The sequence below is a fragment of the Eptesicus fuscus genome, chromosome 2 (assembly GCF_027574615.1).
Source record: "Eptesicus fuscus isolate TK198812 chromosome 2, DD_ASM_mEF_20220401, whole genome shotgun sequence".
NCBI classification, from domain to species: domain Eukaryota; kingdom Metazoa; phylum Chordata; class Mammalia; order Chiroptera; family Vespertilionidae; genus Eptesicus; species Eptesicus fuscus.
Genome location: NC_072474.1, coordinates 1872935 through 1893462, shown reverse-complemented (window position 1 = coordinate 1893462; position 20528 = coordinate 1872935). Strand labels below are relative to the sequence as shown.

Sequence of the window (20528 nt, the reverse complement as noted above, 5' to 3'; positions counted from 1 at the left end):
CACTAAAATGTGACTGCTTTAGGTTCATTACATGTTATGCAATTTTACCATGAAATGAACTACCAATAAAAATTTTAGTTATCACTTTAGGAACAGCTTTTTTGTCCAGTACAATTAATTTTTCTAGAATATTCGCTCATTTCAATTAGCCAATTTAAATTACTCTGAAAACTTGACTACTATTTTACTGTCAAATTTAATACTCTAACAACCATCTTATTTTACCCCTAAATATTAGTGGAAAGGATTATTTGACTTCTTGAGTAGGCCCTGAGCATTCCTGGTGCTCGGCTGGGTTTAGATATCAAAGACCCCAGTTCCCCGCATCGTGGGTACAAGACATCTCCATCAAGTCTTGTTGCAGTGAGAGGGCATCTGCTGTCGGCCAAGTCTCTGTCTGTTACCCAGGTTCTGATTTGAGCTGGGCATGGGACGTTAAGCAGCCACTGGGGCAGGAGACTTCCTTCAGAAGGGGTGAGGGTTCAGGCCCCTGCAAACTTGGGAGGGTGAAGGTCTGTGCCCCACCTCTGTTGACCCCCAAGTTCTCTCCTGATGGGCCCTTTGCGACTGTGCCTGTCTTAGGTTGTTCCTTCCCTCAGGAATCTTACCTGTCTCTGGCTAACCAGCCATCCTCCGGGGCCAAGCAGGGTGATGTGAGGTTCAGTTCTGTCTCCTTGGTCGCCTATGCCCCTGTGGCCTCCATGCCCAGCACCTGCCTTGGGATCCCCTCGCCTGCTGGCAGGTCCCCAGCACTGATCACATATCTTGTGGAACCCAGGTTTCTTCTCCAGGGAGGACCCAGCTCACCCCACTGGGCGAGAGACAGATCCATGGTACCTTAAGCTTTAAATTTTTATGCACATGTACTTTCCAAGAGCTCTTTCTTATTTTCTGATTATTTCTTTAACATAGCATCCTGTTCTTGTTTCATGAATGCAATATCTTAATTATTCATTCTCTAAGAATATAATAGGATTTTAAAATTTATTTTTATTTTCCCTGCATGTACTCACACCTCCCAAGTTATTTTTCTGTCTATCTGGACTCTGCCTGTCATGTCAGGGGCTTTCCTGAATGAATGTCCACCTTCAGTAAGTATTTTGGGAGTAAGGCACTAAAAGTCAGTTGGCTGCTGAGCTTTCCTTGGGGAGAACAGATTTTGAGCTGGCCTTACACACAGTGTCGATATTTGGATGTATTTCCTCTGAGATTCTTCCTTTTCTCCAGAGAAGAATCCCGCAGTAATCTGTCTGGAGAGGTGGGCGTGTGGCTGGTGTTCTGGAGGCCCTGTCCCCTCCCCTCTGACCTCCACCGTTTCTACTTCTTGAGTCTGTTGCCTCTCCTCAATTTCTCCTAAGAATAAACCTCTTGTGTGCTTGGAGATGGGTATGTGGGATGCACTTTGGTTTGGCTGCATACAGTGGGCTCAGTGACTCTGCTTTCCATCATGATTCCCATCCCCATCCTTCATGGAACTTGTGCTTCCTTTACTGAGTTTGCAGCTTATTCTCTATTACAGTTTTTTCCTCCACTTTTCTCCAAGTCTGTTGACACCTTTATTTGCTGATGTCTCCTTTCGGTTGCCTTTATCCTTGTGAGTTAAATTATTTTTAATTGTTTTACCAACATTTTGGTAGGGTTTGGGGAGGAAGAGGAGGTAAAAGCAGATAGTCACCCCTCTGTATTTAACTGGAAGTGAAAATCTAGGCTTTCCCTTCAGGCCTGAGAGAGGAATGTACCCCACACTCCCTCCACCCCTGCATGGGGGCTGCTTGGGGGCTGCTGAAGCCACCATGAATCCTGGGCAGGATCTTTGCAGCTCAGGTGCTAAGTATTTATCATTCCCATTTTAGATATTAGTCCTCCTACTCATTGCTTTCCTTCATATTTTTCCTTCCCTAGTCTGCCCCCATAATAGCTCCTGTAGTCATTTATTCTCTGCTACTGCTGCTTAAAATTATATTTTCAACAAGTCTTTAATACCTCTCTGAATCAAATGATCTCAAGTTAAGCTTTCTTCCTTCCAGTCTATATCTGCTCTGTTGTCATAAGATGTGAGCTTCTCTTTCTGTTGTCTTCTTGTCTGTCCCAAGTGACTTTTACCAAGAATGTCTGTTAGTAACTGTCTAGTTCAGTTACCAGGAGCTAATAGTCAGTGACACAAACAGGTTCCTCCAAGAAGTCAAATAAAGCAAACAGAACATGGCTGAAGCAAGCAGAACTGGACAGGGCCCTACGCACCTGTGCCTCCTGCCACGTTGACATCGTCTGATCACACGGGCTGAGAGCTCAGCCCCACTACAGTGGGTTCAGTTCAGGAGACACCAGTGCTTACATCTGTCCTTCTAAGAAAGCATCTTGGCCTAAATGTTCCCCATCCTGACGCGGGCTGCACGTCCCTCTGTAAGTGCTGACACTGCCTTGACCATCTTGGGAACTCACTATTCTTGGTCTACAATGTCTGTCTTCACATCAGGGCTCTATGATTAGTACATAATGTAAACGCCTGGCCCAAAACGTATGGCCTGAGTTTATCCAAGGCCCAAATAATTACCAAACATTCCTCTTAGATAGAAGACAGATTTCTTTTCCATGGAAACGATTTCTGCTGAGATATATTACAGAATATTTTACATTCTCTTGGTCTTGTAATAACACCACACCCAATGCAGTATTTGATGCATCGGTGGCCACTCGGAAGGTTGTTATTTTTAACATACTGTTCTCAGTCAGGGGCTGTCATATCTGTAAAGAAATACAATCGTATTTCCCCTTTTCCAGAGTTTTATGACAACTGGGAAGTTAGATGAAGCTGGGACTGGGACCTAGATTGAGGTGGGTTGGCGGTGCTTGCATCAGAAAACCTTTGAAGGACCTGTGAGTATCCTAAAGGTGAAAGGGATGCTCTAGTTGTGGCATTTAGATAAGCAGACTGGGCTGGACATCTGTGGTTTCAGTTAGACAGGAAGGAAGTCATGTGGGATCATCTCTTGCCTCTATTACTCAATGTCTTCCTTACCCATGTCATGGTGATCATGGGAGCATGATGTTATCAGCTCCATTTACAGATGGATGAACAAGATGAGACTCAGGGAGGTAGAATGACCTGCCCAGGGTCACCATTAACTCTCAGGGTCAGGATTTTAACTCAGGCCTTTTGACTCCAAGTCTGTGGTCCTTTCACTGTCCTCCAGCTGCTTCCTGAGCCCCTTTCCTGGATCATTCAAGCAAAACAAGCCGGCTTCCTGCTATTTGAGGGGAAAAGGGTTTAATGCAGACTGACTCATTGAGGTTGGCTGTTCCCTTTGGTTCATTTTATCAGGTCATGCACGGCCCTCTGTTTCCTTTTGCAGAGACACAGATCAGAGGCATCTGGCTCTGTATAAACTCACTGTGTGACCCTGGGTGAATCATCTCCCTCTGAGTTTCAGTTTTCTCATTGTCAGATAAGTATATTGAAATTCAGTGGTTTCCAAATCTGCTGGTGCATCAAAATCACCCAGGGAGCTGAGGCATATTTTACATATGAAATTGACTGATTTCAAGTGTGCAATTCAATGATTTTTAGTACATTTACCAACTTGTGCAACCATGACCATATATCAGTTTTATAACTGATTTTAATCATGGCAGTAACATTCCACAAGCCCACGCTAATCCCCATTCTCACCCACCGCCCCAAGCCCTCAGTAATCTGTGTACTTTCTGTCTCTGTAGACTTACGTTTTCTGGACATTTCATATAAATAGAATCAAACAATATGTGGTCTCTTGCATCTGTCTTCTTTTACTTAATGGAATGTTTTTGAGGTTCATTAATGTTGTAGGATGTATCAGCGGATTGTTCCTTTTTATTGCTCAATAGTATTCCATTTTAGTCTACCCATTTGTCTGTTCATGGACATTTGGTTCAGTTTATGGACTTAGCAGACAATGAGTAATGCTGCTAAGAAGGTTCATGTACAAGTTTTTGTGGGATGTATGTATTCATTTTTCTTGGGTAGGTACCTAGAAGTGGGATTGCTGGGTCATATGGTAATTCTGTATTTAACTTTTTAGGAAACTGCCAAACTCTTTTCCAAAGTCAATGCTCCAATTTACATTCCCACCAACAACATATAAGGGCTCCCCGGGGAGCCTTTTAAACATTCTCATTTCTGGGCTTTACTCCCCAGAGGTCTGGAGTGAGGCCCAGGAATTTGCATTTAACAAGCTTCCAAGGTGATTTAGATACATCTGGTCGGTGGTACGTGTTCCGACTCACTAAGACCAGGTGACCTCTGAAGCCTCGCTGAGGCCAGTTGTCTCTATTAGTTTGTGCCTCTTGGGCAAGTTGCATTTTCCTGCCAAGTCTTTCTGTTTGTCAGAGAAGCAGTTATGCTGAGCGGGATAGAGGGGAATGGCCAAGCAGCATGTATAAATCTGTGCAACACCTGTCCTGCATTATCCTCCGCACAGGCCAAGGCTTCATAGACATAAAATTTTATCACAGGTTTTTATGTGTTATCATGTTGTAAAAGTGCCATAAACTCAAAAGGCCCAGTTTTCAGTGCATATGAAAACTGCATCCTATTCCTTTAAGTCATAATCTTGGTTGCTGTCATTTTAGTAACATTTTGAGAAGTCTTATTCCAGCCTTGCCATTTATTAGCTGTGACTACTTACTGAAATGGCTCTGAGCCTCTGTTTCCTTATCTCAAAATGGCATTAATACTATTGACATCATAGAATTTCTGTAAGGATTAAATGAGATAATATGTGAAAGGTAACTAAAATAGGCTTTAGTGCTCTTCTCTCTCTCTTTCTTCCCATGCTCTCTTCCATTTTTATAAATATTTGCAAGTGCTTCTTGGCCATTTGTATATCTTCCATTATTTCTTTATCTGTATTTTATTGTAGTAAGAATATTTAATATGAAATCTACCCTGTTAAAAATTTTTAAGTATAGTTAATTACAGAGACAGTGTTGTGTTATCGGTGGAAGTGGGGTATCCCTTTCCCCACTGAGTGCTGGGAGTGGGGATCCTTACGATAGCTTGAGAAAAATAATTTTCTAAGACTTGTGTGGGAGGATGGGTAATTTTTATTTGCAGGGAATTACATTCTGGGTTTCCAAATTCCCATTTCCCTTAATCCAGTCCTAGCAAAAGTGCAGCTGGGGATTCAGTAGAGCTAGAAGTAAAGCCGTGTCCATAGTTTCCATTCCATGTTGGAATTGGGTCCAGTACAGCATCAGGCTGGTAGCATTATCCCATTGTGTGTGGCGAATGCAGGGGAGCCAAGAGAGTGTGGTCCCTGCAACAAGAGTCCCAAGTGAAACAAGAGAGCCAGGAGACAGGAGAACATTCTTTTGTTTAGGGGATTAAATATTTCACACCTACTCTGGCCAATGACTTGCTCCCAGGTGTGACTGACAGATAACTACCTTCCCTATACCACCCAGACAATACTGGGCATGTGTCTATTCAAGTCTTTTCCCCCAGCGATCTGCAGGGAATAGATCTGCTCCCTAGGGAGTGTTAAACTGCAGCTTCCTGGCAAAGCTGCACAAATGACTATGCCTTATAATGCCTGGCCTTCCCTTTGCTCCTTTCCTTTTATTAATAACTAGGTTAGTTTTAATGATATCAGTTGTACAGCAGATCTCTAGAACTTACTCATTTTGTAAAATTGAGAATCTCTGTCCATTGATTGGCAACTCTTTATTTCCTCCTTCTCCCAGCCTCTGGAAACCACCACTCTACTTTCTGATTCTATGTGTTTGACTATTTTTGATATATCATATGCATAAACCTGTAGCATTTGTCCTTCTATGACTGATTTCTTTCATTTAGCACAGTGTCCTCAAAGTTCATACATGTTATTACATATTATAGGATTTCCATCATTTTTTTTAGGCTGAGTAATATATATATATACTAGAGGCCCAGTGCATGAAATTCATGCACTCAGGGAGGTCCCTCAGCCAAGCCTGTGCCCTCTCGCAGTCCAGGAGCCTTCAGGGGATGTCTGACGGCCAGCTTAGGCCTGCTCCCCATCACCACTGCACTCACCAGCCGTAAGCCCAGCTTCTGGCTGAGCGGCACTCCCCCTGTGGGAGTGCACTAACCACCAGGGGGCAGCTCCTACATTGAGCATCTGCCCCCTGGTGGTCAGTGCGCATCATAGCAACTGGTCATTCTGCCATTTGGTTGATTTGCATATTAGACTGGTATTATATAGGAATATACTAGTATATACACACACATTTTCTTTGTGCATTCATCCATCAGTGGACATTTAGGTTATGTGTACATTTTGGCTTATGTGAATAGTGCTGCAAGAACAGGGGATTGCTAATATCTCTTCAGGATCTTGAGTTCAATTCTTTTGGATAAATACCCAGAAGTAGGATTGCTGGATCATGTGGTAGTTTTATTTTTAGTTTTTTGAGGAATCTTCATACTATTTTCCATACCAACAGCACCATTTTGCTTTCCCTTCAATAGCATATCAGGATTCCAATTTCTCCATATCCTCACCAACACTTGTCTTTTTAATTTTTTAATAACCAACCTAACAGATGTGAGGTAATACCTCATTGTGGTTTTGATTTGCATTTTCCTGATGGTTAGTGATGTTGAACATACTTTTTTTGCCTGTTGGCTGTTTGTATGTCTTCTTTGGAGAAGTGTCTATTCAAGTCTTTAACCCATTTAAAAATCTGGTTAATAGGATTTTTATGTTTGTTTGTTTTTGCTATTGAGTTGTAAGAGTTCCTTATTATTTAGGAAACTAACCCCTTATCTGATATGTGCTTTGCAAATATTTTCTCCCAAGGTTAGATTGACTTTTCACTCTGATGATTATTTCTTTTGCTGCGCAAAAGTTTTTTAGTTTGATTTAATCTCACTTGTCTATTTTTGCTTTTGTTGCCTATGTTTTTGGTGTCATGACCATGAAAACATAGCTAAAACCAATGTCATAAAGCTTTTCCCCTAAGTTTTCTTCTAGGGGTTTTACAGTTTCAGGTTCTAATTCATTTCAAATTACTAGTAACTTCTGTGTGTGGTCCAATTTTTGCATGTGGATACTCAGTTTTCCCAACACTACTTGTTGAAGAGACTGTCCTTTCCCCTTGTATTATTGGCATCTTTGTTGAAGATAAGTTGATTGTATATGTATGGTTTGATTTCTGGGTTCTTTATTTTGTCCCATTGGTCTATGTGTCTATCATTATGCCACTAACTTACTATTTTAATTATTGTAGCTTTGTATTATATTTTGAAATCAGGACGTGTGATGCCTCAAACTTTGTTATTTCTCAAGATTGTTTTGGCTATTTGAGGTTTTCTGTAGTTTCATAGGAGTTTTAGTACTGTTGTTTCTTTCCTTTTTTAATCAGTAAAACTATTTTATCTCCTTTTATTTGAATTTATTGGGTGACATTGGTTAATAAAATTATATATGTTTCAGGTGTACAGTTAGTACTGTTTTTTTCCAATCTTACCTTATAATAGACAAATATGCAAATTGACCGCACCTTTGCTATGCCCAAGCCACGCCCACTCACCAAGCCACGCCCATCAACCACGCCCACCAGGAAACTGTTGCAGGGACGTTGGGGTGTGGCGGAGCCCAAGGCCAGGAAAGCCTCGGGCGGCTTTCCCGGCCTTGGGCGCCAGCAGGGTGCCTGCGCCGATCGCAGGAGACCACTGGGGGTCGGCTCCTGCGATCGGTCGCAGGGACGCTGGGTGCGGCTGAGCCCAAGGCCACCGCCCAGGGCCAAGCCCGGACCCTGAAAGAAGACAGAAGGCGGTGGCCACAACCAAGGCCTGGGTCCCCGGTGCTGGCAGAAAACTGGTGCAGGCAGCCAGGTGAATGAAGGTCTATTGCACGAATCTTCGTGCAAACGGGCTACTAGTTTCTATAAAAAATTTTAATAGAGATTTTAATAGAAATCTGTAGATTTCTTTAGGTGTGTTGCCATTTTAACAATCTTAAGACTTTCTATCCATGAACATGGGATGGCATTCATTTGTGTCTTTTTTAATTTCTTTCATCAGTGTTCTATAGTTTTCACTTTACAAATCTTTCACCTTTTTACAATTAACTATAGATATAAGGATTTATTGCTAGACTCTCAGTTCTATACTATTGTTTATATGTCTAGCCTTGTGATAGTACCATGTTGTCTTCGTTACTATAACTTTGCAGTAAGTTTTAAAATTTTGGAAGTTTGGGCCCTCCAATTTGTTGTTATTTCCCAAGACACTTCCATTATTATAAGGCCATCCCACTCTTCTGCAGGACCAACTTACGAACATTTACTTTTCTGATGGACCAGGGTTTCAGCTATTATAAAATCAGCTACAAATGTATGATCTCACTTTTTTTTTCACCTGATGAGGTTTCATTTCTTCTCCTCTGGGTTCCTCTAGATCTGTGATTCTCAACATTTCTAATGCCACAACCCTTTAATACAGTTCCTCATGTTGTGGTGACTCCCAATCATAAAATTATTTTCGTTGCCACTTCATAACTGTGGTTTTGCTACTGTTATGAATCATAATGTCGGGACCCACAGGTTGAGAACCGCTAGCAGGGTCGCCTGAGACCATCGAAAAACACAGATATTTACATTATGATTCATAACAGTAGCAAAATTACAGTTATGAAGTAGCAACGAAAATAATGTTATGGTTGGGGGTCACCACAACATGAGGAACTGTATTAAAGGGTCGCGGCATTAGAAAGGTTGAGAACCACTGCTCTAGATAGTCCCTTCTTCCATGTGACCAGCTCCACATCTCTCCTCAGTCTGCAGATTTATGGCTAATTAATTTATCTTTAATCCCCTGGTTCAATGCTGACATTTTGTTTTGATCCTCTCCATGGCTGAATACGCAGAATCTTTGTTGTTGGGCACAGGGATGCCCTTGGCTGCAGGCTTCAGCTCTCCGCTTATAGTTATCCCTCCTCCTTAGGAACCATTAGCTCAGGAGACCTCTCAGGGTGTCTGCTGCCCACCTTGGCACCTTCCACCTTGCCCACCAACCTCTGACTCATCTTAATGAGCTTCTTGAATTTTCTTATATCGGGCATTGTTGTTTTTACTATCATTGCGCTTGCACCCTCCAATTTTATCAACATATATATTGTCTCTCCCAGAGAGATTAGGTGACTTGCCCCAGTTAGGAAGATTTGAAACCTGGAATAGAACCCTGTCTCCTGATGTAAAGTCCAGGGGCACATTGCCTTCTTCCTAGATAGTTCTGTTTCTGTCTGTCTCTCAAGAAGAGCACAGTCATTGAATTCAGACAAATGTAGATTTGATTCCGGCTCAGGCCCTTGCTAATTGTGGCACCCTGTCCACATTTCTTAAACCCTGTGAGCCCTAGATTTTTATCTGTGAAATGAGGATGGTTATGCAGACTTTGCAGGATTAATATTCAGATCCAATGAAACAAGGAATGAAAAGTACCTATTACAATACCTGGCACCAGTGCTGGATTGTTGCAAAGCCTCCAATCTCCTTTACAATAATGCCTCCCATTGTGTGGAATTTGCAAGTTCCTTCTCAGATGGCTTTAAACCTGGGGACTGCCTGGTTTGGTGCTGGGCATCACCCCTCCCCTTGAATCTGCCTGGTCCTCTCAGGTTCTGCCCTGGCCTGTTGTATGTCTGCTCTGAGCTGTGCTCCATCCTGCTCAACTGGACAGTGGGGATGAGAAACACAGAGCAGAATGATAATTAAAAGAGGAGGAATGGGGTAGGGTGACTTTTATGGGACTGTTTAAAACTATTTTACCATATTTTGAGGTGTTTAATACTTAGGTTATCTTGTAGCTTTATTTTCAAACTAGAGGCCTGATGTACGAAAATTCGTGCAAGAGTAGGCCTTCCTACCCCCAGCTGCCAGCACCGACTTCCCTCCGGCACCCGGGACCCAGGCTTCCCTCCTCTGGCCACCGGCAGGCACCCGGGACCCCTGCTGGCTTCCCTCTGGCCCCAGCTTCGTCAGGAAGGACGTCTGGAATGATGTCTGATCTAATTAGCATATTTCCCTTTTATTATTATAGATTATTATAGATGGTTGGCCTTTTGATAGAGGCAAACTAAGGATTATGGGTGCTTTGACATTCTTCATCTATTTGTTCCATACTTTTTAGAGTAGGACCATTGTGGGCAGCAGCTCCTTTATCACTCTGGGCATTTCAGCTCTGGCCTCAAATGTGCATGCCCAACTGAGCATGCAAGCGAGAGCTGCTGTCACTTAGGCCTCCCTGTTATGTTGTCAGGACCATCACAGGCCCCTCATCAGAGGACTTCCAACCACTCACAGAGCCCTCTTCGAGAGGAGTTCTGGCAAATAATTGTTATATTAACTAGTTCTCTCTAGTTAATTGTTATATTTTGGCGTCTTGGCATCCTCCTGGCTGCCCTGGCCTTTAATCTGGCCCTGAAAGAGACTCTGACCTTTTAGAAAGCAGGTTTCGAAAGCCCTAAACTAACAGATGGTAACTCTCATACCTCTTGGGGATAAAGGATGGAATTTTCATATATGTGCCTTTTGATTGTTTTAGAAAATCTGTTTGGAATAGATTCCTACATTGGAGCAGTCTGGAACAAACGGAAAAGTTATCATCCCTATTGTATAACAAGGGCCAAGTTTTCATAAAAAGAAAAGTTTTCTATGTATAGATGTGTTCCCTCTAAATACTTAGCAGAACTGAGCTTTTTCTTAAATATTAATTTTATCTACTCTGTCTTTAAGGATACAACACTCCTCTGTGTTTTAGGTTTTTTTCAAGTACTAACCAAGTTAACAAAAAAACATAAGCAGTACCTTTGTTGGGAATCAGAGAATATCTCTCCAAGATGAGGACCTCTGTGTAGCAGGGGCGTTCAGAGCTACACCAGGACGGCTGGAACTTGGGGTGCTTTGATTCATGTTGAGTATTAGGGATTGGCTTGGTTATTATTTCTGGACCAGATGCTGTATTCATAGAAGTTCCTCGTCACTTTTCCCACTGAATCTCTCAGTGCCTGTTCAAAGCAGAAATCAGCTTTTTAAAGCCCTAATACTTACCAATCCCCAAACAATTATCCATGAAGACACTGGTATAAGAGTAAGAAGTACCAGTAAAAATCTGGAGAGTATGATGTGTTCTTTTTGATTGCTCTGTCTGCTTTAAACGCTTCATGTAATGTCTGGCAGTCGAACAGTACATGAGAAGTCGCTTAAGTTCCAAATTAAGAAATTACAAGCCAGATATAAAATAAATGGATTGTGCTGGCAAATTCTAAGTGAGCATCAAAGTGCCTTGTAAATATCTTTTTCCTGAAAATATTTTTTTTTCTGAAATCACGCCCAGGGGAATCTTTTGCTCTGACATTTTAGCATTGTCCAAAACAATATTTGTTTGAATAAGTCCCTTTTAGGAAATAAGAATTTGCTAAGGGAGAAGGTAAGTAAGATCTAGACAGAGACTGTTTTATTTAATACTAGAGGCCTGGTGCATGAAAATTTGTGCACTCGGGGGCGGGGGAGTCCTTCAGCCCGGCCTGCACCCCCTCACAATCTGGGACCCCTCAGGTAGGGTCCCTAGGCCTGGCCTGAGATCAGGGCCTATCAGGGCTTTCCTTCCCCTGGCTGCAAGCAGCTGGCCTCACCCTGCCACTGCCACTTCTTGCCATCTGTGCAGCACTGCCCCCTCTCCCCTGCCACCCGTCACCGCCCTCTTCAGGCGACAGGCTTGGCTGGCCTGGGCCTCCCTCTGCGGGGTGATCGCTGGCCGGCCGCGCACCTGCCACAGCGTCGCCGGCTGGTGGCCTGGGCCTCCCTCTTTCTTTCTTTCTTTCTTTCTTTCTTTCTTTTTTCTTTCTTTCTTTCTTTCTTTCTTTCTTTCTTTCTTTCTTTCTTTCTTTCTTTCTTTCTTTCTTTCGTAATGTTTACTGAGCGATACAGAACTGAGTACTATGAAGGGTTTGCCAGGATGGAAATGCACCGCACCCCGCCCCTGCAGGCAGGCCCTAACCACTCTGCCTGCCTTCCTGATCGCCCCTAACACCCAGAGACTACAGTACTTAGAAGTTACATGCAATGGCCATAACTGCTGAATATCTGTCCGTAACAAACAAACCATGGCATATTTATATTGTATCACATTGAGTGATTATAGAAATAAATTTATATATTGCTTGTATAAAATCTTTTTTTTTTTTTTTTTTTGGTAAAAAATATTTTTTAAAAAAGAAAGTGTAAAAAACATGTGCAGTTGAAAGCCCTGCCAGGACAGCTAGTCTGTAAACATTCAGTGAGTACCGTATTTTCCGGCGTATAAGATGACTTTTTAACCCAGGAAAATCTTCTATACGCCCAGTCGTCTTATACGCCAGAAAATACGGTATGTGCTTTGGAAGGGCACCGTGCCTGGTGCCTACAGCAACTCCAGCAGGGCCGGCGAGGGTGCATCCCAGCTGTCACATGGGGCAGGACTGAGCTGGACCATGGGTACAGCAAGGCCTGGCACTGTGCCCTTCTCCAGCCTTGCATCAGGATTAGGGTCATGGTCAGGGCTGGGGGCAGGCAGATTGCAGTTTCACTCTGAGTTCCATACTCGGCCTAATTTTGGTTGCAACTCATGGCTTTTCCGAGGCCGGAGAAGTTCCCACAGCTGCCTGGTTGGGTGTCTCTCCGGCCCAGAGCCTCTGTCCGGCCTCCTGCAAGCCTGGCCCCAGGCAGAACAGGCCCCCCTCAGGACTACTTTGGTCTCAGTGCTTGGTCCTGGGTTTCATCAGCCTGGGTTTCTTCCCCTGGTGTGGCTGATCTGAGTTTCACACAAAAAGCCTGGCTGATGCTGGCTGTGCTGAGCCTCATTGAAGAGTTTTTCATGCAGCAAGGAAGAGCCCTCTGGGACCCTCCTCCTCCTCCCTCTCCATCTCCTTCTCCTCCCAGCTCCATCTCCTTCTCCTCCCAGGCCACTTCTTCTCCAGGTGCTCCAGCAGTGGGTTGCCTTCTGAGTCGGGGGTCTTAACGCTGTCGGTCCTGATGATGCTGGTTGAGCCTCAGGATGAGCTGCTGCCACTCCTGCTTCAGCTCCTCCATCTGGGTTTTCAGCTCTGCATTCATGAGCTCCAGCCACTCAGATTCCCGCTGCAGAAACTCAGTCCGCCCCTTCTTCTTGCTCCGGCATGGGGCTGCCTCCACTTTGTTCTTTTCCCTGCACCTTTTCCTATACTCCTCTTCCTCATCTAGCTCACTTTTCACAGGTTTTGGCCTCTTGCCAGGTTCACCTCCAGGAAGTGCAAAGGGGTGATCATGGCCCCAATGTTGCAGATGTCAGCGTATTTCAGCTCCTCTGCAGTCAGGGCGGAGCTGAACAGTCCGGTCAGGGGGCTGAGCCCTGGCAGAGAGCCTGCAGTCATGGAAGGGTCCGGGATCTGCCCAGGCATCATGGCAGGAGGAGTGGCAGTCCAGCCCTGCAGAAGCCACAGGGGGAGGCTGCAACCCTGGGGCCTAGGCCAGGCTGCAGGCGCCATGCCCGCTCAGGAGCCACCGTGGCGCCAGCCCCGCCCTTGCAGCGTCCACCACCGCCAGCACCTCCCATCGCAGCTGCCGAGCGTCCCTCCTGCAGGCTGTGGCCTGGGTCTCCCTCTTTGAGGAGATTGATCACGGGGCTCTGCCTGCCAGCCTCATCACCCCTAACCTCTGGCCTGCCTACCTGATCACCCCTAACTGCTCGCCTGCCTACCTGATCACCCCCAACCACTCGTCTGCCTGCCTGATCGCCCCTAACCACTCTGCCTGCCTGCCTGATTGCCCCTAACCACTTGCTGGGGTCAGGACCATCCCAGCGAGGGGCCATCTGCCTACCTGATCACCCCTAACCGCTCGCTTGCCTACCTGATTGACTCTAACCACTTGCCTGCCTACCTGATCACCCCTAACCACTCATCTGCCTGCCTGATCACCCCTAACCACTCTGCCTGCCTGCCTGATCACCCCTAACCTCTTGCTGGGGGGCGGGGACAGCCCGGCGAGGGGCCAATGTGGTTCTGGTCTCTGGTCATTCTGGTCACTGGGCTTTTATTATATAGGATAATGTGTGCCTTTGCTGCAGGATTAAGGAAAACTAAGGAAAGTTATCTGCCCTAAGGTCATTTTCCCCTAATTACCTACTAATTTTCTTTCATTAAAGGTTAGGGGTTTTATTATTGTGGTTTGTATATTTTTAAACAAAAGTAGGGACTAATGGCAAGAGAAGAAATCAGCTCTGATGCTATCACTCAGAAATAACTGCCATTATTATTTGGTTTTATATGGTATTTAATTTCCAATTAAAACTAAGATAATCCTATATAATAAAAGGCTCATATGCAAATAGGCGGAACAACTGGAACAACCAGTCGCTATGAAGTGCGCTGACCACCAGGGCGTGTGTGCAGAACATGGTGGGCATCAGCCCTAGAGAGATGGTGGAACAGGTGAGCGGGGGCACCAGACCACGGTGGGGCACTGGTCGCTGTCATCGGGGTGAGCCTCTGGTGGTTACTGAAAATTCTTTGCTCCTGTGTGCCACGGTCTCGCCAGGCACTCGCACCTACTCCCGGCGCTGGCCCCGCTCGCACCCACAGCCAGCACTGATCCCAATCGCTTGGCACCATCATTAGCTGCCAGCCCTGATCGCCCCTGAGGGCTTTTCCACCTCACCCTGCTTCTGAGGGGTGATCAGGGCAGCAACTGCCACTTGCACTCGCTGATGGCGCCGGCCCCAATCGCTCCAGGCCGTCAGTGGGGCTGGTGCTGTCAGCGTGTGGGAGCAATAATGGTGGGAGCAGGGCTGCCGGCAACAGGGGACCCAGGGCTGCAGCAGGAGGGGCCAGGTGAGGGTGAGGAGGATGGGCATAGACCCACCCCTGTGCCTACCGCAGCCTTGCGGCTTACAGTTCCTTTCAAGGTGCACGAATTCGTGCACTGGGCCCCTAGTCCTATCTAATAAAAGAGTAATATGCATTTTTATCGTACCTCTGCTACAACCACAAGCCACGCCCACCAGCCAATCAGGAGTGAGTATGCAAATTAACCCAACCACGATGGCTGTGACCATGGAGCGAGCAAGAGGCTTGGGTTTCCCTGGCAATGGAGGAAGCCAAGCTTCCTGCACACCCTGGCTGGCCCAGGCCTCCACTCAAGGCTACAAAGTTTCAATTATAAAAGATAAATAAATCCCAGATACCAGGGCCTCTGCTTGGGTCGCCGGGGGGCGTGGCTGGCCTGCAAACCACCACAGGCCCCTCACTCAGGCCGCCCCACACCCCAAGGGAACCCCCACCCTGATTAGGGACACCCTTCAGGGCAAACCAGCCTGCCCCCACCCGTGCACCAGGCCTCTATCCTATCAAATAAAAGAGTAATATGCAGATTGACCATCACTCTAACACACAAGATAGCTGCCCCCATGTGGTCAAAGATCCTGCCCCCATGTGGACACAAGATGGCCACCACAAGATGGCCAGCAGGGGAGGGCAGTTGGGAGGGACCAGGCCTGCAAGGGAGGGCAGTTGTGGGCGAGCTGGCCTGCAGGGGAGAGCATCTGGGAGGGACCAGCAAGGGAGGGCAGTTGGGGGCAATCAAGCCTGCAGGGGAGGGCAGTTAGGGGTGACCAGGCCTGCAGAGAAGGGTAGTTGGGGGGGACCAGGCCCGCAGGGGAGGGCAGTTAGGGGCAAACAGGCTGGCAGGGGAGCAGTTAGGCATCAATCAGGCTGGCAGGGGAGTGGTTAGGGGGTGATCAGGCTGGCAGGCAGAAGTGGTTAGGGGCAATCAGGAAGGCAGGTAGGTGAGCAGTTGGGAGCCAGCAGTCCTGGATTGTGAGAGGGATACCAGATTGGAGAGGGTGCAGGCTGGGCTGAGGGACACACCCCCGTGCACGAATTTCATGCACCAGGCCTCTAGTCTATATATAAAGTTGCTTAGTCTGTCTTTCTGAACTTAAAAAAAATATATTGTAAACAGCTTTCAGGTGAACAGAGAGTGACTCATTTAGTATCTCATTTAGTGGGTGAATCATAATATATTTTATTAACCACCTACTGATGGCTCTCATGGTTGTTTATAGGATGTTACTATGTAAACCAATGCTTCAGTAAACATCTCTGAACATATTCCTTTATGTATTGGAGCATGGAGACTCATCTCCTCTTTGCTGTTCTAAAAAGTGGCATCTCTTCATTTCTTTTTCAGTACCTTTCCAGGTCTTCTGATCCTTTATAGTCCTACTTTTATAAATTGTTTATTAATGTTTTCTGCTAATTACAACTTCTCTTTAGATTTCAATTTACTTATCCTCATTTATTGGGGAAAAACAAAGCCTGGCTCACCTGGCTCTGAACTCTACACTCGAGGTTCCTAATCATGATGAACATTGGAATCAATTGGATCTGTAAAAACTTCTGGAGCCGGGCCTGGGGTGGACCCACTGCTGTAGTGTTGGTCAGTCATTGTTTAGACGATGTTCATGTTTTAGTAATCAATAATGTCATAAAACATCTCTGAGAGTAGCTCTTACGAGCATCCTATAAGATATAATACACTTTTCTTTTTAAATTTCTATATTTATATTTTATAAGATATATTTTTAAGTTCTCTTTGTATCCTAATGCTAATATGATTCCAGTATAGTTCCTTCAGTAACATGTTACTACTGGGCAGGCCTATCACTCTGCCTTTTCCAAGGTTCTCCTTGGTGTCCTGGCTGTCCCTTTTCAGATGAACATTAGAGTGATTCTTGTGCTTTCTTTTGAGAAGTAATGTAATATCTCTTTTATAGTGATTTTCTCTAGGCTACTTGGAGACCTTCTATAGTAATTTGAGATTCAAATTATAATTCAGAGTTTCTAATTTGAGGGTATGCTTCAATTTAGTTGAAATTATATTCCACCCAACATCTGCAAGGTAAATATTCTCTCCTCTACCCCGTGGAACTTGTGGGGAGGGGAGGAAGCATCACTCAGTCTTTGCAGTACATGACATTAGAAGAATGGGCTGCCTTTGATCCCTCCTGCATGGGGGGCCTGTTGAGGTCTGACCTCTGCTGCCTGATGCCCACACTGGCCTGCCCCAGCAGCTCCAGGACACTCTGATTTTATGATCAGACCAGAACTGGAAGGTTTGTCTCAGGGAGCAAAGCTAGGGTTGCTTTATTTTGGGGCATACTTCCAGAGACGGAGGTTTAGGGTAGTGTGTGGAGTCTCCTTTCCCTGGTAGGATTTTTAGTCCTTTTATGTGGGATTTCATGGGCCGGGGCACCCAGAGGTGTTTCTGCCCCAGGTTGGAGAATGGGTGGAGGGTGGGAGTAGGCAGAGCAGAGGTGAGATCCAAATGGAGAAGCCAAAATCTGATTGAGCCCAAGAAGGAAAGCTGGTGGGTCACCAGCACCAAAGGGGCAGAAGCAAGCACTGAAGCCAGAGCACACAGCGGGAGAGGCCAGAGTCAGGGAGGTGCGGTCAGCAGTGCCGACAGATCCCATCCCACAGAGCGGTCTGGCAGCCGCTCAGAGCAGGCCCATCCCTGGCATGCGCACACATCTGCACAGGGCCCTTCTCACATCCAGTATCCAAGGCAGTGGTTTGGGGTGTCCATGGGCAGTGAGCTAAGGCAGTAGATGATGAAGATTTGGGGCTGCTGTCTAACCAACACACTCCTACCTATGGGCACATCCCCTCTTTGGGCCGGCAGGAAGTTGGCTTGGCTGTAGAAAGTGGTGCATATGTTGTGTCAGTCACTTCCCTCAGCTACTAGAGATCATGCTCACTTTCCTCTTCTCCCAGCACCATGCTCTGCACAAGCTGCTGTGCTTTCTGGCTCCTCATCCAGCCCTCTTCCACTACCCCTCTGCATTGTGTAAGGGGTTCAGGAGGCCACCCTTTCCTGGGAGCCCTTTGTTTGATCCTTAGGAATGGCAGCTGCATTTGGAGAGCCCTCCAAGCAACTCTAGGTCTGCTGACCTGACGTAAGGTCTGCATCTCTGAGTCGTGTACCTCTAACAACGCTGCACCGTTTGGATTCTGAGACTCCCTCCCCCAGGAGGAGACTGATTTGCCACTTCTTAGAGAAACATTGGAATCCATGTTTATTAAAGCTCCCCAAGTGGTTCTGGTCATCAACACATCTAGGTGTCACTGGCTCCAGGCACCCGTATCCCTGTGTCAGCGGGCCAGTGGCTGAACCTCCAGGCAGGGCCCACGAAGACTCAGATTAGGGAGCTGTGGGGCAGGAAGTGAGCGGCCAGTGTGGGCTAAGGGTTTACAGATCCCTGGCAGACACTGTTGTCTGCTTGGGCTAAAGAGGGAACGGGGAGGCGAAGGATGAATGGCCCATAAAGTGAAGAATCGTGTGACATGTGCTGGCCTATAAATGTGGAGCTCATACAAGCTAATTGGTTCTGTGGAAAAAACTAGATGAGCTTTCTGCTTTATTTTATTTTGTGGGAAGAACCATTGTGGGCCTGATAGAAGTTGGTATTGGGTCTTAAATGTGTCACCTCTTCCAGAATGTTCCCTTTCAGGCTTTTCTGTATTACTATTGACACTTCTTCCCTAGAGTCTTGCATTTAGTGCAGTTCATCTGGTGACACTTGCTCATAACGGGGTGCTGGTGCCTGGGGTCTCCAGGGAGGATACTGTGCTGGTGTTCTCGGTTACTTCCAGCCCGACACTGTGACAGTGGTGTGGCTTCCAGAATGTTTAACTGAAGATCACCATAGGCAACTATAGGTGCTTGAATGCTCACTGGGTGTTATGCCTGCTGACCCTCCCAGCTACTCCTCACAGTAGAAACCTTGGGCTGCACTTTGATTTCCCTTTTCCTAGGTGACCCTGGTTGTGACCTTCAAGATTAGATAATAAAAGTTCAGAAGGGCATGTCCCCAAGGAATGCATGAGTACTGTGGGCTGAAGAGCAGAGCTGGCTCAAGCTGCCGTTGCTTTTATTCCATCTGTGTTGGGATGCCTCTCCCAGAAGGGGAATTTGCTTTGAAAGTCAAACTAAAAGGACTGTATCATGTGAAAACCAGGACCTTTTTTCAGTCTTTGTGAAACACCATGAAAGCCTGCCTCTGGCTGTGACCAGCGGGGCCTTTGGTCCAAACTGTCTGTCCTTACCATGTGAGCAGTGAAGGGGAAAGAGGGAGCCTGGTGCTCCTTTTAGAAATCGGATGGTGCCTTGACAATCGTGAGCTTGGATCCTAAACCCTCCTGGAGGAAGATCAAGGGAAACATCATTTATTCCGAAGTTTGCCATATAGAGAATAGCATTTCTGTTCCATTGTATTTCAATGTCACTTATTTCCAGTGTAGTTATAATATACAGTATTATCCTGTATATTTAAAAATGCCTTTGGCAGCAAGTTTTGCAGTCTTATCACTAAAATTTCGGCCCTAATTATCTTTCCTCTCTTGTTTCTCGCCCAATTGGAGGATTATATCAGTATTTCCCTTTGGGATATGAAAGCACATTACCTAAAAACCTTAAAATTATTTTCCAGGCCCTCAGGGGTTGCTAATTTGGACGATGCCTAAAGCAGTTTCCAGTGTTCTCCAACCTTGTCTGTGGTAAATGTATTCCATGTAAGAGATCCATGGTAAAAGAAGTAACTAAAAGGCTTATTTGCCCCATCTCAGCTAATTAATCTCCCTAATAGACTTGTGGATTTATGCAAAAAGAGTGGTAGACTATAAAAGATCATTATTCATCCTGGCATCATGACTCATGTTGTTATGAAGTAAATATACTTACTAAATGGATCCAGGTGCTATCAAATACATGCGTCCAATAAAGCTGATTTCTCTCCTTGGCCCAGGCAAATAGCACACAAGGCTTGTTTATAACACCTCTCTTCCATCAATGGCCAGTGGCCCTACACATATTCTTTTAATCTCTTTCCCCAACCACTCTGTTGCTGGTGAAAGGTGGGCAAGTGTTTTCTGATAAGGATTTTGGAGGAAACCCTGAGGAGGGAGGAGACTTTCCCCCACGACAACTGACAGATGATAGAGAAATGAAAATCACATGGCCAATCATCTGCCAACTTGGGACAAAACATTTTTCTCTCTTAATCTTCTTGCTTAATGCATCAAAGTACTAATTTCACCCGAGACATTACCAGTCCCCAGAAGACATCTCTGAGTCTCAGAGGAGCCCCTGTAATCCACTATGTAAAGCTAGAATGACAGAAAGATGGAGACATTCAATTACCATGAAACACAAGGTTCTCGACATGGGTGAGCCATCTTCCCAAGACCACCAGCAGGGGGAGTTCGCTGCAGTGCTGGGAAGCAGGTGGGGCCCCTGAGAGAGAGGATGGAGCTCAGAGTGAGTTGAGGGCAGTGGTGAAAATGGGTTTGGAGCCAGACACAGGTTCCAGTCTTTTAACCTCAAAGTTACTCTGCCTCTCTGAGTTATGAGTTGTTAGGAGTATTGATGATGTTATTATAAGCTGCCCAGTACTTCAAAAATACACTTAAGATGTGGTAGCTTTTATTGTGTTT

General features: G+C 45.7%; 1 protein-coding gene and 1 pseudogene across 1 annotated transcript in view; one reads left to right on the top strand and one right to left on the bottom strand.

Moving 5' to 3' along the window:
• The window catches only part of THSD4 (thrombospondin type 1 domain containing 4), a 764623-nt gene that overhangs the window by 207851 nt on the left and 536244 nt on the right, over positions 1 to 20528 (top strand). The window lies entirely within an intron of this gene.
• Positions 12422 to 13466, bottom strand: LOC114235082 (jun dimerization protein 2-like; annotated as a pseudogene).